The sequence below is a fragment of the Cibotium barometz genome, chromosome 28, assembly GCF_041138505.1.
Source record: "Cibotium barometz isolate CiBa-2024 chromosome 28, ASM4113850v1, whole genome shotgun sequence".
NCBI classification, from domain to species: domain Eukaryota; kingdom Viridiplantae; phylum Streptophyta; class Polypodiopsida; order Cyatheales; family Cibotiaceae; genus Cibotium; species Cibotium barometz.
Window position 1 is genome coordinate 53,009,847 of NC_141073.1, and position 14,382 is coordinate 53,024,228.

The window sequence follows — 14,382 nt, forward strand, 5'->3', positions numbered from 1 at the left end:
CGTAGATGAAACTGATTTAAGTAGTGAAAACTGAAATGCCCTTGGGAGATACCCCTATTTGTGCTTAAATCTGTTTTATCTTTGTGTGAACAAAATCTAGAACCCAAGGCAAAATACTATCATCAGGTCAAGATTAGGGAGCAGGATATTCCCAAGACTACGTTTAGGACTCGTTTTGGACATTATGAGTTCCTAGTCACGCCGTTTGGCTTGACGAATGCTCCAATGATATTTATAATGCTGATGGACAATGTGGTAAGTCCATCTTTAGGAAAATTTGTAGTAGTTTTCTTAGATGACATACTCGTTTATAGTAGGTCAAGAAAGAAACACTTAAAGCATTTGTGCTTGGTGTTTGAATTACCTAGGAAAAATACGCTATTTGCGAAGGAAAGCAAATGCACATTTTTCGCTAAGGAGATTCACTACTTAGGCTATGTTGTATCTACCCCACTGAGGGAACTCAGGTGGAACCCGAGAAAGTGAAAGCCATTCTCAAATGGCCTAGACCAAAGAACCTAGAACAATTGTAAATTTTTCTAGGTTTGTCGGGGTTTTATTGACAATATGTAAAGAGCTACGCAAAGGTCGCAATCCCCTTAACGATCAATTAAGGACAAAGGACAAAACTATTTGTTGGGGGGATTCTCAATAAAGAAGTTTAAAAAAACTCAAAGTGGCCATTGCATCAGCACCTATTTTGAGTATTGTGTATCCCATTAAACCGCTTGTAATAGAAACAGAAGCTAGTGGGGAGGCCATAGGGGTAGTTTTAATACAAAGGGGATGCCATGTTGCATTTGAAAGCAAGAAGCTTGACCGTGCACAACACCGTGCACAACGTAACTACTTGACCTATGAGTGAGAGTTACTAGCTATAATTCATGCTCTAAAAAAGTGTCGACATTATTTGTATGGTATTACCTTTGTGGTCTGGACGGATCATGAAAGTCTAAAATAGATTTCTAGTCAAAATGAGTTGAAAGGTAGAAAAGTGGGGGGGGAGATACTATAAGAGTTTGACCTATAGCTCTCTTACAACAGAGAGGTAAGAGAGGTAAATTTAACGTAATATAGCAAATGCACTGAGTCGCATGCCGATGGTGAACGAGTTGAGTTTCACCACAATCAAGAGTAAATTCTTGGATTCACTACATGGTATATGCGAGCATGATCTAGTCTTTTTAGAGGTATATCTTGGTGTATGCAACTGCACTGCTCAGCAGCCTACACCTTCCTCGTTCAAAGGGAGCACTAATCCGAAGTGATTAGCCGAGGTTTCTATGAGAAGGAGAGTGAGAACTAGTTTGGAGAGACTAGTTCTCACTCTCCCGAGCTCTTCATCTTGGTACATAATCCAAGAGACTAGGCGAGTCTCTTGGATTATGTACCAAGATGAAGAGCTCGGGGGTGAACCCTTCACAACCACTTGACATTGGCTAATTTGGGGGTGATAAAGTTCATCTCACAGGAAAAAGTATAGACATTATTCCATTGACGATGAGTACCTTCTCTACAAAGGTAGAGTTTGTGTACCAGTTATTGTGGTGATAAAGTTCCCCAAGGGGAAAAGTATAGACATTATTCCAGTGGCGATGAGTTCTTGCTCTACAAAGGTAGAGTTGTGTACAAGTTATTGGTGATTTTCGGCATTGAATTCTTATTAGAATTCATGATAGTCCGAGCACTGGTCATCTCGAGATACAGAAGACCTATGCACTTAAAAGATAATTTTATTGGCCAAGTTTGTTTAAGGATGTCCATGACTTTGTGTTGAAATGCAAAAAGTGTCAGGTCAATAAACACGAGTGTCTCAAGGTTGGTGGTTTTCTACATTCATTGGATATTCCCAAAAGGAAAAGGGAGAGTATTTCCATGGATTTTATCACTAGATTACCTAGAAAGAATTGAGGGAATGATTTGGTTTGGATAGTGGTTTTGACAGATTTACCAAGATGCTTAAATTTATTCTTATTAAAAAGAAGTTAAAGACTCCAAAATTAGCTAGGTTTTTCATCAAACATCTCTACAAGCTATACGGCCTGACAACAAATATAGTCTCTAATAGAGATAAAAAGTTCAATAGCCACTTTTGAAGGGAAGTCTTCAAAAAGTTAGACAATACTCTGAGTATGAATACGGCTGATCATCCACAGTTTAATGGTCAAATCGAGAGAGTCAACTAAGTATTAGAGAACATGCTTTGAGAATATGTTAGTAAAAAGCAATCCAATTGGAAGGAGTACTTGCCACATTTAGAGTTTGCTTATAAAATTTTGAAACATTCAACAACTGGATTTAGCCCATTCATGTTAATGTATGGTTTCGAGTCGAGATCTCATGTGGTCATAGGGACACAAAAGGAGAAGATTCAATTTGTCAAGGATTTCCTTGAAGACATGGAAGATATGCTAAAAGTAGCAAGAGATAGCATTTGTAGTGCACAAGGTAGTGCAAAAACATATGCTGACTTGTAAGAGTCGCAGAGAAGTGACATTTGAAGAGGGTGACTTTGGTTTCTTGAAAGTCTCTCTATGAAGTCGGAGACTCTCAAGATAGGAAAGTGTAAAATCTTTCTCCTGGATATTGCGGTCCATTTAAAATCCTTAAGAAGATTGTTAGCGTAGCATACAAACTTGAGTTACCACCACGGAGAGCTCTTGAGTACATTTTGTTTTTCATGTCAGTAGACTCCAAAAAACCGTTGACCATAAGGAGAAACATAGTTACTCCTAACATTTTGGTGAAACTTGTTGAACCACTCTCTTCCACATGAACTCAAGAAGATTCTCAGATTTAGAGAACGGAACATGAGGCATACTTGTGTATAGAGAGACACTTGTTTTAAGACTAATCATGGCACTTACCTTAGATCCTCTTCTTGAGGCTTAGTAAGATCTTTGAGTTATTGGAATTTTTTTCTTTGCCTTAGCCTTAACTTTGCTAAGCTTGCATATCTCGACAAAGTTTAGGCTTACTTGAAGCTCATGGGCTCCTCGTCGTCAACTTTATTAGCCAATGCCTTGGCCTAAAGGATGACCTTATTTAGGTGAGCTTTTTGATTGTAGGTATCATGTGAGTTGATGAGAATCCATTACCTAAAGGATGACCTTATTTAGGTGAGCTTTTTGATTGTAGGTATCATGTGAGTTGATGAGAATCCATTACCTAGAGGATGATCTTGTTTAGCTCAGCTTCCCACTGTCAGGAGTCGGTGTCATGTGAACTCGTGTGAATCCATGGCATCAACATGATGAAGCCATGAAAATCTGTCTATGTGGCTTTCTCCTTCTTGGATGGGCATCACATGACTATGGGTAATGTGGAATACACAGCCTCAACATAGCGAAGCTATAAAGATCCATCTATGTGGCTTTCTCCTTCTTAGATGGGTGCGACTATGGGTAATGTGGAAGTTGATCCTTATGTGGAGGAGTCCTTGCTAGATGAATCACTAGCTATTCCTAGTTCAAAGTCAATGTGATGTTGCACTAAGCATGAACAAGGAGGTTATCTTTGTCCTATTTTTTTTGTCTTTTAAATCCTATTCCAAGATTCTATGGAAGAGTGTCCGTGGTGCCAAGGCGTAAATCCAATCCTGGGAGTCATCAGGCTCTGAAAGAGGCTCATAGTCTTGGTTCTCATCTTCAATATCCACACATGTTGATTCGGATAGCTGTGCCTTGACCCATAGGATGAATCTTTCCTTTTTAAAAGTAAAATCTCAAGGATTGATTATCTTTACATTCATAAATGTGATTGGTTTCCCAATCATGGACCAGCCTTGTATCCCTCATGTAAGGCCTTTGATGGATCATGGTGTATAATCATCTTCTCTAGAAATCCATCACCGTGAATGAGTGGTGGAAACTTGGTTAAAAAAGGTAGTCATTTTTGCATCATGCAGGAAGTCCAATGGTTGGTTATGTTCCCATCAGCAAGCTTGACCATGAGGCTTGTGCCAACGAGTAGTGGGCTTCCTCAGGCTTCCTAGAAATCCTTAATAATTATGCTGACACCACCATCCAAGATTGTGGAAAATTGTCATTTCTTTATAAATAATAGTTAACACGATGCTCGCATTTGGTGGGCTCACATGAATTTGGAGCAACTTGGCTCACCTAAAGTTGTGGGCTCACATCTCACGGTTAGCCAATTCACCACATCATTGATTTTTGAATGAAATGATTGATGTCCCACGTCTATGCCTCACGTCTCACATTTCACAGCTCGTTGGGCTTACGTCGTCTAATGGCTAGATAGACTCACAATTTTTTATGAAATGGCTCACATAAGTCTGGTGAGCTAGACCCATGACTCATGTCCTCACGTCTCATGCCTTGTGGACTCATGTATCATGGATCATAGATCATGGCTCACGTCTCACATCTCATGTCTTTCATCTTGTTGGACTCATGGATTTTTATTAGATCTACTAGTTTTTCCTTTTATGAAATAGGATCATGGATCACGGATCATGGTTTGTGTCTCACATCTCATGTCTTTCATCTTCATGGATTTTTCCTTTTATTAGATCTACTAATTTTTCCTTTTATGAAATAGGATCATGGCTTGCATCTCACATCTCATGTATTTCATCTTCATGGATTTTTATTAGATCTACTAATTTTTTCTTTTATGAAATAGGCACAGTTGGGCATGGATACCAAGTGGTGTGGGGGCCATGTGCCTCACTCGGGGTTGGTAAGCAATTATTGAGCAATAATTATACTTAATGTTATAATAATTACAAAGAAGAGTATTTTTCTTAGAAATTGATTCTATTATAGATTATATGATACAAAAATCTGATTAGGACATGGGTAGGTGTGTCCTTACAATTTTTCAAGGCAAGTTTCATTGCCTATATTAAGTTTAACAACCATTTGACTCATGTGCACATCACGTCTCATGTTGGTTGTAGCTCATGCTCATGCCTTATAGCTCATACTCGCGTCTCACATTTGTTATAGATCATGCTCACGTATTTTTTAATGCATAATTGTGGATTCATGTCTCCTACCTTAAAGGTGTTTTTGACTAAGTGTTTTTGACTAAGTGTTTTTGATTGATTTTACATGCTTTAAGTTACCGATTTCAATAATTCATAAACGCAATCAAAGGAAAAGAACAACCACAACCTAATCCACTTTATAAGGTCTCAAGGCTTATGTTTTCAGAGTGATATCACTCTTAATCACACTAGTTCAATTATGTAATCAAATCTAAGCCACTTGGGCTCAAATCAAATGCAACTAATAATCAAAGTAGGGTTTTTCCTTCCAATCTTGCAAACACATTGTTAATTTAACCTATTGCAAAACAAGATTCAAAACAAACTCAAAAGCAATAAAAGTAACAAAACTAACACATCCAAAGCTCCAAAGCTCCAAAGCTGTATGTTTTTTGGATTTTAACTTCATAATCAACACTAGGAAATATTGGGTGAACCTAATAACTTGGAATTGACCAAAAAACATAAGATTAAGCCCTATGAATTTTTCCATCAACATCCCCAAATGTGCTTAAGTAAAGAGGTTAAGTGCTTACCTTAGCCATTGCCAAAACAAGTATCATTTAGTGCTTTACCATAGAGTCATAAATGCAACTTCCCATGTGGATCGTCCCCTTGCGTACTCACTCCATTGTCACATGGAAATGCTTCCATGGCTATGGGGTGTAAAGGTAAATCTTCAATCACCTTGATGGAGGTGAGAAGAAGGTTTCCTACACTATGGATCAATCACCACAGGTGGATGGAGAGGAGAAGCTCATACAAGAGAGATCCTATAATCAAATTTATCTAGCAAGCATCCATTGTGCAAAGTAAGATTCAATAAAACATAAGCAAGAGGGTAGGGAGAAGAAGGAGAGCTCATAAGTATTTAATTGCAAGAGAATGAATATTGCTTAATCAAAATAGACTTATATACAAATAACTAGCTTTTACACTAGGCCAAACGATGGCTAGCTTTCACATTAGGCTAGGCAAAACTTAACAATAGTTGTGGGACATTAGTTGTTGTTGTAAGCAAGTACGTACATGAAGTTAGTGACTTCCCTATTTGGTATTAAACTTAGGGTAAGGCTGCTTTATAAATTCCAGTGATGTCTTACTATAATTGGGCATCCATTATATATGCGAGTAAGATGGGGAAGCACCTTATGGTAGGTCTGGTAGGTGAAACCAGGTTAACTTGTGAAGGTGGTCCTCAGAGTCATTAGGCTTCAAGAAGCAAGGCCCATATTTCAGTTCCCCATATTCACCATCCAACATCTTGTTAGCAAGCTCTACAAATCTCAATTGAAGCGAAATGAGCTACTATGTCATAGATATTGAATATATATCAACCAAAGTGGTGGTCATCCTCACCATCTAACATCTTGTTACAAGATTTTTAGATATCAATGAAAGTAATCCAAGCTAATGTGTTACAGATATTGACTAAAATAGTCCAAATCGTTGTATCGGACTCATTTGTGAGAATGCCTTGGCCCATTGGGTGATTCAATCCTATTTTCAAGCCATCTTCAAGGTTTGGTTACCCTCATATGTAAATGTGATTCCCAATAATGAACCAACCTTGTGTCTCTCATATAATAAGGCCCTCCAAGGATTTGGTGTATAAACCTCTTCTTTAGAAATCCATCACCATGTATGAGTGGTGGAAGCTTAGCCCAAAGGTCTTTATTTTTGCATCTTGAAGGACAAATCCTAAAGGACGCCCAAAGGTCTTGCTATGTTCCCATCAAAAAAGCTTAACCATAAGACCGATGTCTATAAGTGGTGGGCTTCCACAAGACCCCTCTAAGAAATCCTTTTTGATGATCATGCTAACGCCATCACCGTCACCAAAGAATGTGGACACTATCTTTCCCTTATACACACGACATTCATTTCATTCCTTTCAAAATAGTGTCATAATTTGTTCATGGTGGGAACCTTCGATAATCCTTAGGTCTTGGGTATGGAAGGAGAGTGATTACTATGGCATAGCTCATACTTTTCAAGTTCAACTATGTGAGCTCTTAAATTCCCACTCGTGAACAAGTCAAATAAGTGTCTTGGATAAGTTGAGTATGGAAGGAGAGTGCTCAATGTTGCATGGCTCATTCTCTTAGAATTCTGCTATGTGGGCTCTTAGATTCCCATTCATCCATCATTGAGAATTTCTGTTGCATGGCTCATTCTCTTAGAATTTTGCTATGTGGGCTCTTAGATTCCCATTCATCCATAGTTGAGAATTCTGGTGTGAAAAAGAACTTATTGGAACTCAGACTTCAAAGGATAAGAAGGTTTTGTAAGGCCAACTATGTCATGTGGGTGTGATATTCTCACTCAGTGTGTGAGGTGGTCTAGGACTCGCAATCATATAGGGAATATTTGAACTCACTTGAAGGTGGTCTTGGACTAGAAATCATATAGGGAACATTCATTGAATCTTCCCTAGGAGGTCATGCCTTTAAAGAGTGCCTCACATCTCTAACCATGGATAACCATGTTTATCACACACCCAATCTTGAGAATTTCTTCCACATAATCTTGCTCAAGATAGGAGAAGTACGGTGCCATTGATGTGCATGATAAGATGGTACATTTGTAAACAATATTTGGATCATCCATAATTTAGCTACAACTCAAGAACATTTATCCCATAAGGAACACTTATATGTAATCCATATACCATCAATCTTGATGATTGCATAACTCAACTATTTGGATCAGCCATAATTCAACTATAACTCAACTACATTTCTCCCACATATGTTTTATGTTGCTTTTAAAAGATATTTCTAGCCTCACATATTTAAGCTCCTACATTTACCTTGTTTACTTGGTTACAAGCTCTCTTTTTTCTTCTTTTCCTAAACTTAGCCTTTCTGCTCTTGAGTAATTCTAACCACTAATATGCCATCATCCTAAACTCAACCTTTTCTTTCATTGGTCTCAAGGAAAGTCTAACCACCAAGAGATTATCAATAGTACACAATCATCCTAAAACTCTACAAGGGTTCGCTTTTTGTACATTGTCTTCATATCCACCCACTCCTTTGCCAAAAGTGGAAGCATTGGAAGTTCTTTCTTCTGCACACACACTCTTAACCACCTTCTTCATTGGCCCAATACAACGCCCATGTTGTTCCCTTTGATCACCCTAACTCCCTTGCCCCTTTTTACTTCAAAACAACTTTCTTATAAAATCGCACCCTTCTAGTCAATTGTCTTCCTAAGACTGGATTTGGATCAACGTAATATGTCGTCATAAATCTGGGCATATTTGATTTCTTTATTGAAATCATTGGGCTACTTAGGCTCAACATAAGCCTTGTAATTAGGGAGCAAGCCCCTCGTGAAACCACGTAAATTTTAGAATTCATCGATTCCCTTTATCTTTAAGATAATCTCATGGTAGTTAAGAGATGTATTGGGTGAGTGATATGCCCTGCATCAAGCATTTATCCCGCTCATGCCAAGACCTCTACAATTCATTTACTGGCAAAAATTCCTTTCAAAACAATGTTTTGAACTCTGCCCAAGTATGAGGGTGCATGGCGCTATATCGGCCAAGCTCATCCACCATTTGTATGCCTTGCCTATCTTTTCCCCCCCCCAAGGTCAGCTCCTTGAGGTCTTTAAGGAAATTAGTAAATGCTATAGAGACTGCTTGGCAAGCATTGTGGCTTGCTTACCCACATGAGGCCCTACATCCTCTCATCAAGAGGGAAATTATACCCTCTTGTGTGCGGATCTCTGTGCAACATTACTCCCTATGGGAGTGGCCGGGGTGCAGCATCCAAGTGAGCGTGAATTCTCCTAAGCATGGCCAAATTTCATTTTGGTTTTTCTCTAAAACTTGGCTCCTAGTAAACAATTGGACAATGGACTCGCGCAAGATTTCATCTCGGAGTTATCTACATCCATGTTTGTACGAAGAGCATCGTCTCCATACTTCTCCTCGTTGAGGAGATTATCCTAGGAGTGGTTTACATTAGCCTTGCTAGCCTCTACGGACTATCATAATCTAATGTTATGTTGTCCATCACTTTGCGGATGAGCCCACATGGTCGTCAATGGATAAAGGATGTGGAGGGGATCCACGAGCTCACGGAGACTGACGGAGGACAAACCACATTGGTTTGTTAGGCGACAACTACTTGGCACATACGGATGCACTACCTCTGCTAGAGACCATTTTCAAGATTTAATAAAAAAAGAAATTTTAATATCTAAAATTAAATATCCAAAGAAAATAGAATAAATAAAGAATGTAGGGCAAGAAAATAGGAACTAGCTACTCGGTCCTTAGGTTTGCCGACCAATGTTGATGAAGTGCGCATTGCGGCAACGAGCCCAGCGATGATGTCTCTGGCACAACTACGTGTGCTTGTGTTGATGGAGCAGTGGAGAGAGAGTTGCAGATGGTGGGGAGGTCGAGAGATAGAGACCAATCTCCTCTCCTCTCTTGCATGAAAGAAGCAAGCGACCAACTTGATGTTGCTGCTATACATGATGGTTCCCTTCTTGCATGAGATAAGCACCTAGAGCTTCTTCTCACACCTCTAATCTCAACTAATGTGTGTGCTCCTTCTTGTCTTCTCCTTACACTCCCTCTCATGGGCGCGGCCAGTTGTGGCTTAAGGTATACCTTGGGCATGGTGTGTACTGCTGCATGCTACTATCGGGCTACCGTCTTGGGCATTGCTATTGGTGGTGCCGACATATGTGCTGACGTGTCATACGCATGCGAGTAGGCGGTCTTGCTCGCTGCGCGGCCACCTATCTTGCCATATAATCAAACCAATCATGACAGTGATTCTACGGTCACTCCTATGGAAACACTTTGGCTACGCAGAATGGGACAGGAATGGCTCATGTTCATCTCCCAACCATAGAGCAAGAATGAGGGATCCCCCTATCCCACTGAGCTATATGTAGGAGCGTGCATGCCCACACTAGCCCAGACACCTGTAGTACTTCGACTCGGGCATCTCACCCCCTTGAACCTCAAACTTGCTCGTCGCCCGATCTCCAACATGCAATCTCGTAGTTGGTCGAGCCCACGTATGTGCCACATGCTACTTGACATGTACATGGTGAGAAGGCTTAAGGAAACCTATGCAGAGAGCCTCTTGCCTCATATGATGGCCCCGCGAAGGTCAAAGAAGTAAATCTTGCTAGCCCTGGTGAAAGAACCTAAGCTGCCAAAGACCTCGCCCTTAAGAAAGAAGAAGAATTGGTAGCCTTCTTAAAGAATTTTAGGATGTTTTTGCGTGGAAGTAAATTGACATGAAGGGAATTCCTTCAAAAGTGGTGAAACACATTATCCCTCTCCATGAAGATGCAAAGCCATCTAAACAAAGAGCCTACCACATGAATAGTATGGACAAATAGCCAAAGATCTAGACAAGCTCATCGACGAAGGATTTTTCACCGCCGATAGTGATTGTTCCCAAGAAGAACAAAAAGCTTAGATTTTGTGTTAAACCTCAAAAGTTAATGCTAGAGTCCAATATCTTTTGCCTTATAAGATAACATTTATTTTAGAATGGGAAAACATTTGTTACTAAGTGGATAACATTTACTACTACACAATGGAGAACATTTGCTACAAAGTGGGGAACATTTACCACCACGGAGAGATATCTTTTGCCTTATAAGACATTTACTACGGAGAGATATCTTTTGCCTTACAAGACAACATTTACTGTGGAGAGATATCTTTTGCCTTACAAAACAACATTTACTACATAGTGATATCTTTTGCCTTACGAGACAATATTTACTAGAGAGTGGGAAGACTACACTTATCGTGTCATCCCATTCGCGGTTTGTTGATGAGACCAATGTCCCCACCACCACCTTCCAATGCTTGATGTGTATAGCCTTCAAGAATCTCCTTCATAATATCCTGAAGATATTTATTGATAACCTCTGTGTGCACTCAATGTGGAAGGAGCATCTTGCTCATCTTATGCTTGTTTTGAGTAATGTAAACTCTACCACATCTCATCGGACCCACTTAAATGGCAATTCTGGGTTAAACATTGTGTCCTTCTTAGACACATTGTCTCCAAAAATGGAATCTCTTCTGAGATGAGAACAAGATCCATGTGACCTTGGAGTTACCACCACCCATCAACTATAAGGGGGTGCAGAGATTCAAGGGGCACATTGTAGAAGATTCATCTTTTGGTATGCTACACTAAACCCTTATATAAGCTGTTGATTGTCTTCGGCTAGACATACAATGCCATATGGGAGCCCAGCCCCCCCAATTGATAGGGGAATTCTTTATAAGAAGGATCAAGATAGCCCACTTCTTGGCCAATGGATTCCTTATAAAATGTCCCATAAACAAGGATAGAGCTAGTAGACACCTCATTAGAAACCCCCACCTCCCCACACACATGATTTGATATTGGGAATGCTATAAGAAGGGTTAAGAGACGACATCATGAGAAAATTCATCATTGAAGATGATTTTAATGCCATTACTGAGAAAGCCCATTCTGGTGTAGATGGAGGAAACTTTGTTGGGGACAAGAGAGGAGCCTGCAAGGTTCTTGAGCCCACACTATGATGGCCTACACTCTTTGGAGCATATCGATATAAATACAAGGTTTACCATGGTTTAAGAGAAGATGGCTTTAACATCGTTCTTGAGCAAGCGCATATATACGCAGTTGTATATGCGCATGGCAACCATGACATGACTGTGTAGGTCCGTAATCATAGTCAGTGCCACCATCCCCAATGTAGATAAACCCAACCCATAAAGATGTACTAGAATCTAGAAATTACCGATGGCTACCTGAGCTCATCTTAGGTCCCTCTTGCCCCCGTGATGTCAGGATAGGGTGTCAAAGAGTAAAGTCTACCTACTCCATATGTGGACCATTATGAGATAACAGTGGTCTAGTGTAGCACGTAGCCTCTTTAGGAGTATGCCAAATCTAATCCAAGTAGTCTCTACACCATTTGGCCTCCTAGGGAATCTACTTTAGGAATTTCAACCCTTCTAAATCTAGTAGACCATTATGAGATAACAGTAGTCTAGCGTAGCATGTAGCCTCTTTAGGAGTGCGCCAAATCTAATCCAAGTAGTCTTTAAATCATATGGCCTCCTAGGAAATCTAGTTTAGGGATTTCAACCCTTCTAAGTTTAGGTATTTCAACCCTTCTAAATCTAGTTTAGGGATTTCAATCCTTCTAAGTTTAGGTATTTCAACCCTTCTAAATATAGTTTTCCATGCCTACTTCTAGCTTCCTCTCCCAGATTGCCAAATTCAAACAAAATTGTAGGGGGCATATACACTACTTGAACTACCCTAGGATTCAATTGGACACTATTTAGACTTGCTCATGTGATTCTATAAACCCCAACCTTAAGAAGGCAAGTTGTCCATGCTTGACTCTATCTGACTCCCCTTTTTTAAGAATAGGACCATCTCCTACATAGAGAAAGATCTTGACCCATACTCTAATCTAGTCTAGACAGATCCTAAAAGAGACCACTTGAGCAAAAGTTGTGTCTAGTAGTTGAAAACGGAGGGTTCTCTTCAGTTTTCTTGACACATGCTCAGGTCTAGTTTAGATAGATCCTAAAAGAGATCACTTGAACAAAGTTTGTGTCCAATTATTAAAAACAGAGGGTTCTCTTTAGTTTTCCATGCTTGTCAAAATCTCCCTTCTTGGGAGGAATTAACTAGAATTGAGCATATGCCTATGTGTATGGTACCCTTGAGGTACCCACATATCAAGTTTAGGCTTAAATGGATAACTTTAGTCTATGGCTATTTTTAGTAGTTTTTGTTCACATCTAAATAAAAGTAGCAAACTAGTGACCATATCTTGTTAGGACTAGACTTGTAAGCATATCTCATCTAGGACTAGACTTGTAAGCATATCTCATCTAGGACTAGACTTGTAAGCATATCTCATCTAGGACTAGACCCTCATAGCTTTATATGACTCTAAAATTTGTGAAGGTAGAGGAACTTGGTTTTTGAGCCAGTGCTGGAAAAAGTTATTAGTCTTTTGTGCTAGAAAAAGCTAAGAGACTTTGGTTTTGGACTATTCTTGATCATGCATAGCATGTTGATAACCTCGTGTGAAGCCATCAAAACTACCATTTTTGTGAATAAGTAAATGTATTATGTTTTGACTAAGTGACCAAAGGCCCATTAGACTTAGGACTTAATTGGGCATTTCTAAGTTAGGACTCAATTGGACATTTCTAAGTTAGGACTCAATTGGGCATTTCTATGCACCTGCAAAGTGGTAGAGTCTTAACTAACTCTTGATTTGAAGGGTTAGGGAAATCTTCTTAAGCTCCTACTACTACTACTACTATGGCTGGAAACAGAACTTATTCATTTAAGCCTAACGAAGTTCTGGGCTAAAATTCCAATTGTGTGAGGAGTCAAGTTGTGAATTTGGTCTTATATCAATGTAAGGGATGATCCCATGATCTTGTTGCCTCAAAGAGACCAAAATGCTAAGAAAAGAGTGAATAATGTTGGGACACAAACCAGGATTTCGTATTGCTTTCTTTATGTGAGAATTTATGGGACATAAGATTAGTGAGCCTCCTCTTGGAGATTGGGCAACAAGGACACTGTTATGAGGAGTTAATTCATGGAATATATATTCCCACATTTTCTATTTTTGACGGATTGGAGTTAATCCATGGAATATATATTCCCACGTTTTTCACTTTTATGAATTCTCCTAGATAGGTTTAGATTGGGACACCTTTCTAATCGAGGCAATCGTAGCTTACTTTATGCGTACGCCCGTACATGCATGGAAAAATCGGTTGCATCGTCTTGATGATATGAAATTTTGTATGGTTGTTTATTTTTAATCAATTAATTTATTAATTGATTAGCTTAGTTGATGCAGGTGTAGATCATTAGACCAGATAATGGAGGCGAGCTGGTGTTGGTTCAAGAATATCTTGAGATGACCGATTTTAAATATCAAAAAATAATATTCGATTTTGTGACAATAATTGCCATTAATTTACCTTGGGTGTCATTTATATTTATTAGCAATGCATATATTATTTGGGATATGTGAAAGCTCACTTATGCATTTTTTAATTTTCAAGATATGTACACTTTTATATGGTTCAAGGTTCACATCTATTTTTAAAGAAGTCTAGCTTGCATGCTCAAGAAGGCTATTTTTAAATGAAGCTATTCTTAAAGAAGTCGACATATTTATAAAGCACACTATTTTGAGCCCCAAAAGCTATCCCAAGAAAAAAATTTAAGTACACTAAGAGGAAGTGTGGACTCACTCTTATGCGGGGGCAAATTGGACCCAATATTGTGTCTTGAGTATTCCTTTGTTCTATCTATTTTCAACATTTTTAT